Below are 9,810 nucleotides of genomic sequence, written 5' to 3'. Positions count from 1 at the left end.
GATAGACACAGTTCCTACTCTGTTGGAGGTCCTTGCTCAGTGAAAATTTCAGAGATGTGCAGAAGCAAACTACACACAATTGGCATAGTTCGCTTCGTGAAAGTGAAAGGAGGCATTCGGAACATTGGAGATGGTACAGGCGGGCAGGGCGGGCCCGCCAACCTCACCTCCGTAGGACTCTGCTGAGAGCCAGCCCAGGCGGCTGTTGTGGGTGTCATGGGAGCTGGGGAGCTGAGATTACGCACATCTGGGGCAGGGCAGGGGGCGCGGGGGTGACCGGTGAGAGCTGGCTCCATCCTTAATTTCAGTGAGCTCCCAGAAAGTTTCTGAAAACACAGCCTTCCAGCTACTGCTTGCATGTTTTTTTAAAAATATTGTATTTAGCCCTGGCTGGCGTAGCTCAGTGGATTGAGCACGGGCTGTGAACCAGGCATCGCAGGTTTGATTCCCAGTCAGGGCACATGCCTGGGTTGCAGGCTGCGGCCCCCAGCAACCACACATTGATGTTTTTTTCTCTCTCTCTCTCTTTCTCCCTCCCTTCTCTCTCTAAAAATAAATAAATAAAATCTTTAAAAATATATTGTATTTATTTATTTCTAGAGAGAGGAGAAGGGAGGGAGAAAGAAAGGGAGAAGAACATCATGTGAGAGAGATACATTGATCGGTTGCCTCTCGCACGTCCCCAACTGGTGACCCGGCCTGCAACCCAGACATGTGTCCTGACCGGGAATTGAACCAGTGACCCTTTGGTTTGCAGGCCGGCACTCAGTCCACTGAGCCACACCAGCCAGGGCTGCTTGTGTGTTTTTAAACACGACATTTTTAGTGCCCGCCATCTGTCTTCCTGGTTACTGGGAAGTGCTGTGGCTCCAGTGGGGGACAGAGTGTTTGGAGCAGCGAGGCAACCAGTGGCCTATTTTCAAACCTCACGTGTAACGTTTTTGCTTTTTGCTTGTGTGAAGCCTATGATTGAGTTTTCCCTTTGGGTCAACAGCTTGAAAGAAAAAGCCACATTCTGCCTGGTCTAGTCAGTGTCACAGTTGTCTGTCTTGTTTAGAGCAAGGGCAATGGAAAAAACGGTGAAGACACTCGAAATCCCATCACGTGAGGAAGGGGTGAAGGAAATGGAGACACGTTTATCTTGGCATCCTCAGGAGGCTGGAGGGCAGTCTTCAGCTACTTAAAGGGCAGTTCTGTGGAGGTAGGAATGCATTGCTCTGTTCTCCAGGGAGCAAGGGGCTGGAGAACAGCCAGGAGATACAGACTTGATAGTCGAAGGGTAAATGGAGGAAGGGAGTTCTCCGGGAACATGGGCTGACCAGTGCTTGGTGCAGGGTCATACGGGAGATGCAAGCACTGGGAGGCAGTCCGTCTGCATTGTTAAGCACCCTCTAATCCTGCGAGTCTCTACGGCCCTGGGCAATGGCCAGTTGCCACAAGTAAAGACGCATGAAGAGGTTGAAGCACGACCACTCATCCAAACAAACGCATTGGTCTGTGGGGCACAAGCACTCTTTTTGACCAGAGAAGCTGAGGTCCCGTGCCAAGGACACACACGGCCGCGACGCACAAGAGAATGCCGAGTGGGCTGGAGCTTGAAGGCGGTGGAGGAGACCGTGGGGGAGAGTGTGTCAGCAGCAGGGCAGTGGGCAGCACCAAACGGAAATCGGGGACTAGGTGAGGAAGGCATTGGGAGCCACTGGCCCAACGTCGTTCCGGGGGTGGGGCCCCTTGCCTGCAGCCCAGCCGTGTGGCTGGCACATCCAGTTATCACATGCTGTGGGCTAAATGTGGGTGCCCCCCCACCCCAAACGTGTGTGCTGAAACCCTAAAGCTCCCCGAGAGCTGGCACTCACAGGCGGGAGGCACTCGGGTCACGAGGGGGAAGTCTGCATGAAGGAGATCAGTGCTCCTGGGAGAGACCCCACAGAGCACCTGTCCCTGCCACCTCGTGAGGACACAGGAAGGGGCCCCGCTGTGAGCCGGGAGGAGGCAGAACGTGGCTGCGCTAGTGCCCTGGCCTCGGGCTTCCCAGCCCTCAGACCGTGGGCACTACATTTCTGTATCTAAGCTACTTGCCTGGTACTTTATGATAGCGCCCGAGTGGCCTTATCCAACACGCTCCCTCTGCCTCGACACCGTGCACACCGATTACCGTAATGGGCTTGGTTTGGCTTTTCCTGTCCTTTTCTCTCCAGCGAGGGTGTATGACCCAGGCCCTGCCCCGGCACTTTCCTCCGCATCACACTTGTTTACTTGTCAGTCTATTACACTGACGTTCCCTGCGGCCCTCTCCCTAGCCCCGGGCCTGGGGCCTTCAAGGAATTCCACGGGATGGAGGAGGCCGTGGCGCTAAGGGCTGAGGGAGCTGCGTAAACAAGGGCCGGAGCCCTGGGAGCGCCTGGTGTCTTCGAGGGCTGCCACGTGCGAGGTCCCAGATGAGGCTGCCAAGGGGCTGGACTGTGAAAGGTCACTAATCAAAATAGGGAACACTGACGGTGACACAACCTTTAACCTTGCCCTTCACAGGCCTGTAAGGCTGGAGCTTGGACTTCATTCTGGAAGTGGCAGAGAAGTCAATCCTTCAGACACACTAAAACAGATGAGTGATGTAATCAAACATGTGTTTCAGAAAGTTTCCTCGTGGTCATGTGGAGGGTGGGGTGGAGTGCCTGGGTCCTGGGAGAGAGGTTAGAAAGCTACTGCAACAGTCCTAGCAAGAGATGGTGAGTGCCCTGGGGACAGGTGTGGGGAGGGGGCAGATGTAAGATACCACAAAGATTAGATACAACTCACCAAGGTGACCCATTGCCTGAAGAGGGCAAGGAAGAAGAAATCCCCAGAGATGACTGAGATGTCTGGGTAATGCCGTCAAGTGAAATTTAGGAGGATTTGGTGAGGTATGGCAGGCAGAGGGAATGAGTCCAAGAGGCGTGTTCTGAGATGGAAGGGCCATGAGGACATCTGGGTGCAAAAATCCTGTAGGAAATTGGAAACATGAATCTGGAGCTCAGGGGGGAAGTGAGGGTCAGAGATAAAGGTTACAGGTCATTAGCACGTGGGGCTGAATGAAGCCTTGGAGAGAAGGAGGCTGCTCATGGTATGGGGAAGGACAGGAGTCCAGAGGTAGAGCCCATGCCTCAGAGCTGGTGGAAAAGAAGCCCCAACAAGGCAAAAGCTGGCCAGAGAGCTAGAAGGAGAACTGTGTTTCAGAGAAGGTGCCAGGAAGGCCTATTCAAGCCTGCTTTAGGGGTCAGGGAATGTTCGCACAAGGGGGTCATGTCTGAACTGGCCTCGAGGATGACTACAAGATGGACAAGGCCTGAAAAGGGAAGTCAGATCTGGCTGTCCGGGTGGCTGTGGCCTTCGCTAGGGGAGGCAGTGGTGGGGACAGCAGACGCTGTCAGCACACAGAAGAGTGAGTAGACGGGGAGAAAGTACATGTGGCAAATATAAGCCACTATTTTTTGAGGTTTGATACCTAAGGGAAGGAAAGAGGGGAAAAGACAGGCTGATGGTTGAAGAGGGAAGTCTTCTCAGGACCTCGAGGCTTGGACAAGCCCCATCCTTCTCCGTGGCGGGCTCGTTCACCCCTCCGAGCTGTGCCCTTCGCCAATCTAGTCATTCCATCGGCGTTTACTGGGCGGAGCCTGGGGCAGGGACTCAGCTGGGCTGCAGAGATCAGCAAGGCCTCTGAGGACCCAGTCCAAAGGGTTGGACAGGCAAATAGGAAACTTTAGGCTCTGGCTGGTGTGGCTCAGTGGACTGAGCACTGGCCTGTGGCCCAAAGGGTCGCTGGTTCAATTCCCAGTCAGGGCCCACGCCTGGGTTACAGGCCAAGTCTGCAATGGGGGGGGCACACAAAAGGCAACCCCACATTGATGCTTCTCTCCCTCTCTTTCTCCCTTCCTTCCCCTCTCTCTAAAAATAAATAAAATCTTTTTTTTTTTTTAAAGAAACTTCGGGTTAGTGTGGTGAGAACCACAGCAAGGAGGGCCAGTACTGGAGGTCATACTCCAGTGCAGGGGTGGACAGGACTTCCTCAGCGAGTGACAGCTGAGCTGAGACCTAAAGGGGGAAGTAGCGGGGTGGGGCAGAGCAGGGCAGAAGGCAAACGTGTCCCTAAAACCCCCTCCCCAACTTTCTCTGAACTCGAGGTACCCCGGAGTGCGAGGGTGGCCGATCTCTGCTGAGAACGTGATGTTCCTCCCGACCCTGCTGCAGCACCCAGTCTGCACCCCGACTTAACCGACACCCCTTCCTGGGCCACCGTGGCTGTTACCCACTCATCTACTAGAAACTTCTAGACAAGAGGCTGGTCTTAGTTTTCTTTGGGTCTCAAGTGTCTAGTGCAGCACTCAGCACATGGTTGATGCATAAAAATATTTTGTGATATGAAATCCTCTCAGGCCCAGGGTCACCGCCACAGCTAATACATTTTCAAGGGGCGACTGGCAGGGTGAAGGCAGAGAGGTGAAAAGGGAAAGGAAGCCCCCAGCTGGCATAGCTCAGTGGATTGAGCGCGGGCTGCGAACCAAAGTGTCGCCGGTTCGATTCCTAGTCAGGATACATGCCTGGGTTGCAGGCCATGACCCCCAGCAACCTCACATTGATGTTTCTCTCTCTCTCTCTCTCTCTCTCTCCCTCCCTCCCTCCCTCCCTTACCTCTCTAAAAATAAATAAATAAAATCTTTAAAAATTTTTTTTAAAAAGGGAAAGGAAGAGTAGACATAGGGAGAAAGCAAGGCTGAGAGAGAGGGCTGGGACGAGGGGCGAGGAGGGAGCAAAGGACGATGAAAGGTACACAGAGTGGAGAGGGTGCAAGTCCAACCAAAACCTCGCGGAAACTCGGTGCTTTAAGCAGCCTTGGCCTTGGTTTCTTCTCCGTCATGGGAGAACCTCCAGTCCCCCTCCACTTTCAGGTTCCCTCGTTGGGATCTGATGGCTAGACACACTCAGCTGCATTTTCCAAGAAGCAGGGAGAAACTGAGAGAAAGAGGGAGGAAGAAAGCCCTACAGACCTACCAATTTTCCCACTTGGCACGGTGAGCCCAGACAGAATTCAAATTGCCTTCCCTGAGACTCTGGGGGTGGGGGTGGGGCCGGCGGCTGTGTCAGACTTCCGAATTGTCTCTACAGCTCACAGCTAAGTTCTCGAGCAGAGCAGCACAAAGCTAATTTTGTTTTGCAGCTGGATAAATAAAGTAAGGGAGAAAAAAGCTGGCATTACACATTTTTGAATTAGCACCAAGTCTCTCCAACTCCACCTCTTTCAGGAAATGTCCCTCAGGCCGGGGGAGGTGGTAATTTCGCTTGCTGTTTAGAGCTGCATTTCTGCATTTGTCACCCTGGCTTTGCCCTCCCATCATCTCTGGGTCCTTCGCTGACTTGTTTGTCTATGTCAGTAGGATCAAGAGGCAATGCAAGAGAACTCTGGAATCGAGGAAGTCGTGGATAGCAAGGATGGTTTCCAAAGTTCGCTGGTCCAAGATGGAAAACTCCTAGAGAAAAGAGCACAACCTTTTGGAGTTTATCCTATAGTAAACAACATAGCATATACAGCATAGTCTATAGTAAGCAGAATAGTATTATACATTGGTGGTTCCTGAAGTAACTGTAATTGAAAAAGAAAAAACTTTCCAGCTGGTTATCATAAAATATACAAGGGATGGAACAAAACTTCTGGCTTAAAATTCAGAGCAATATGCACCCTACAGCAAGGAGTCCAGCAGACCACCAGACCACCCAGAGTCTCACACCGTGAGCTGGGCCTTGTCAGTTCGCATCTTCCCCAAAGGGTAGTTCGGAATAAAGTGGCCAGTTCCCTCCTGTCTCTCCTACATGCTCCACTAGCCATTTCAAAAGCCCAGAAAAAGTACAATCATGAAAGATCAATAAAATTATTTTAGGTTAAAAATATTAGCGGAGGAGGAAGGAACTAGACCAGGTATAGCTTCCAAAGGCTAAAATTATATGAAGTCATTCCTGAGGTGTGTTTGTGTCAGGCCATCCGATGTATCAGACAGTCGCTATGCCTCGGGCACGCAACTGTGATAACTCGTGTCTTGTCGGTCCTCCCTGGGAAACAGTGTTGTGTGGAGAGGGCAGCGAGGGCTGCAAGACGCTGCCATGAGCCTTCCTCGTAATCTAGGGCCATAAGTACCTTGTTCAAGGACTTTCTCATGGGTTTTTCTCTGGGCCTCCAACACCTTCTGCTTCTAAGTCTTATTATTGGGCACGAAACTTCTTTACCCAGAATGATAGCTTCGGTGAAGACATGTCTCAGCATCACCTCGTTGGTTGTCTTTGGTGAATTTTAGGGTCCTAGTAGGTAGGTGGTTCAGCAAATACTGCCAAATTCAATATATAACTAAACTGCATTTTAAAGATTTTTATTTTATTTTTTACTTATTGATTTCAGAGAGAGAGAGAGAGGAAGGGGCGGGGGAGACACTGATTTGCTGCACCACTTGTTCACGCAGTCGTTGGTTGATGCCCATTTGTGCCCCGACCTGAGACCAAGCCGCAGCCTCGGCGTAGCAGGACGACGCTCCAACCACATGCCCTAGCAGGCCGGGGCCTGCGCTTCATTTTCAAAGCTAACTTTTCCTCTATCTAAGATTCAATCCCCAATATACAACACTTGTGTTATTTAACGAGAGCGCAAAGCAAATTTGATTTGAGATCGTCCTCAGTAACTAAGGCTAAAGTTAGGAATCCATCCATCTAGAGGGAAAATGACCAAATGAGATAATAAAAAAGCACAATCTTTTTGGTTGACCAACACCACCACTATGGAGCTTGCAAAAACAGAACCATCTGTTGTGTGAGGAAACATGGAGATTCAGTATTTATAGAATCCCGAGTGGGAAAACCAGGCATATGAATACACTTTTCTCCCCCAGTTCACTAATCTGACATCTACTTCTTGTTTCTTTGCTGTCAACATGTACGGTGTTAAAAAAAAAAAATAGTCAATTTAAAAACAGACGGACTTGTATGACTAATTTAAGAACTCCCAAAGCAGGATCTTTTCCAAAAATACAGTAATTGGCAGTACCATCAGCTTGGTCTAAAGGAGCTGTGAACAAGTCTGGACCCCAAGGCCGAGTCCGACGTTTATTCCTCGTCAGGGCAGGGCAGCGCAGAAGAGCTCCACAGCCATGCGTGCTCGCTGTGCTTGGTAGGGGGCCAGAAAACAAAGTCCCTTCCTACACACAGATGTTTCCAATGGGTGTGCTTTCATCAGCCTACCTGAATAATTCTCATTTTTAAAAAATCAGTGGTGTTATCCCCATTTTATTTTTTATTTTTTTAAATGATTTTATTTATTCATTTTCAGAGAGGGAATGGAGGAAGAAAAAGAGAGAGAGAGAAACATCAATGTGTGGTTGCTGGGGGCCGCGGCCCACAACCCAGGCATGTGCCCTGACTGGGAATCGAACCTGCGACAATTTGGTTTGCAGCCCACACTCAATCCACTGAGCTATGCCAGCCAGGGCTTAATAATTCTCATTTTTCCTCTTGGTTGCTAAAATGGAAGCTGTTGCAAGGAAAAATTTGTATTAGGTGCCAAGGGTGCTAGCAGTTTCATGTATTTCATGTTCCTTCAAAAACACTTTCTTTCTTTTTAAATTGATTCTAGAGAGAAAGGGAGAGAGAAACATCGAGTAACCCAGGCATGTGCCCTGATGGGAATCGAACTGTCCCACTGGTGACCTTTTGGTGCACAGGATGAGACTCCAACCAACTGAGCCACCAGCCCCGGCTAAAAACACATATTTCTTACATCCTTAGGTAAAATTATTTTAGAAAAGCTAATGTCACCCTGACTGGTGTGGCTCAATTGGTTGGGTGTCGACCTGCAGAGCAAAAGGTTGCTGGTTCAAGCCCTGGCTGGCGTAGCTCAGTGGATTGAGCGCGTACTGGGAACCAAAGTGTCCCAGGTTCGATTCCCAGCCAGGGTACATGCCTGGGTTGCAGGCCATAACCCCCAGCAACCACACATTGATGTTTCTCTCTCTCTCTATCTCCCTCCCTTCCCCTCTAAAAATAAACAAATAAAATCTTAAAAATAAAAAAGGTTGCTGGTTTGATTTCCTCGGGCACATGAGAGAGGCAACTGATCGATGTTTCTCTCCCTTTCTTTCTCCCTCCCTCCCTTCCCCTCCTAAAAATAAAAAAATAAAACCTTTAAAAGAAAAGCGAATGTCTTTTGGTAGCATTGCTTTTACAGGAAACCTCTGTGTATTATACTTATTCTTTATTATGATGGAAAAAGTTGGAAATTAAAGGAAGTGGCCTGGGCTGGTGTGGCTCAGTGGACTGAGCACCAGCCTGCAAACCAAAGGGTCGCTGGTTCAATTCCCAGTCTAGGGCACACGCCTGGGTTGGGAGCCAGGTCCCCAGTAGGGATTCTGGAGAGACAACCACACATTGACTGATGTTTCTCTCCCTCTCATTCTCCCTCTCTGCCCCTCTGTCTGGGAAGAAGTGATGGGATCATGTTTCACTCAGTGAATTCAATTAATTTTACCTTGAATTCAATTGTGGGGGTGAGAGAGGAATAAGGGCACCATTTACTAGGTGTCTACTGTGTGCCAGGCAATGCACTAAGCTGATTATGGCTGTTCTCTCATTAATTTTCTCAACAACACTCCTCATTTATCATCTTCATTCCACCTGAGGGACTGAGGTTCAGAGGTTAAGCAACTCACTGCAGGTCACACAGCTAGCAAATGGGTCGGCACAAGAAGTAACTCAGACACTGGTCTGCCTTTGGTTTCCTGTTAAATAGAACAGGCAATGTGTTTCTTGGAGGCTTTGTTCAGCAGTTCAGTGTATTAATAATGATCACGCATTCCTTCTGTTTTTAAATTATTCAGGTAGCCTCGTGAACCAAATGTGACCTGGTTCCTTAAGAATTGTATTCAGCCCTGGCTGGTGTGGCTCAGTGGATGGAGTGCCGGACTGCAACCAAAGAGTCACCGGTTTGATTTTGAGTCAGGGCACATGCCTGGGTTATGGGCCAGGTCCCTAGTTGGGGGCCTACGAGAGGCAGCCACACATCAACGTTTCTCTCCTTCTCTTTCTCCCCCCTCCTCTAAAAAGAAATAAAATCTTAAAAAAAAAAAAGAATTCTATTTAGTGACAACCTATGGGCTAGAAACTCTGCTAGGTGACTTACGCACCTTATCTCCTCCTCTCATCATCACAACTCTAAGAGATTTGAGTCCTCTCCATTTCATAGCTGACGAGCTGTTTTGGGAGATCAAGAAAGTTGCTAAGAGTTAGGGAGGGTGAGAACCACGACTGGATTCCAGGACCTACTCCAACTCCAGAACAAGCTTCCCCCACAACACGAGTGTTTCCATTTGTCAGTCCCCAGGACAGAAAGCCGCAGTACTGATTTCATATTTATCAAGTGTTTGCAGTGTCCCGGGTTCTGGCACTTCTATGAGAAAGCTGCGGGGGTCCCCCACTTATCCGTCCACGCCGCAGAGAAGAAGGTTGAGCGGGCAGCACAGAAGGGGGAGAAGCCCTCACACTTGGCTCAGCAACCAGAGACCTGATCCCCTGGGAGGCCCCAGGTCGCGCATCAACTCTTCCCACGGACGGGGAGATAACGAGGGCAGGCCGCCCGAGATCCTCGCACCCGCGGCAGCTTAGGTAGGCGTCGCGTGACCCACACACAGTCACTGATTAGGAGTAGGGCAAAGAGTGGCAACCGGGGGCCAGGCTGCGCCCCCGCCGCGCCCACGCCCGTAACCCTTGCCCCGCGAACCCAGGGTTGGAGGTAGCCGCGGCTCT

The sequence above is a fragment of the Phyllostomus hastatus genome, unplaced genomic scaffold (genome assembly GCF_019186645.2).
Source record: "Phyllostomus hastatus isolate PE091 unplaced genomic scaffold, TTU_PhHast_1.1 phas_contig_36, whole genome shotgun sequence".
In the NCBI taxonomy this organism is placed as follows: domain Eukaryota; kingdom Metazoa; phylum Chordata; class Mammalia; order Chiroptera; family Phyllostomidae; genus Phyllostomus; species Phyllostomus hastatus.
This window is presented reverse-complemented; position numbering follows the sequence as displayed.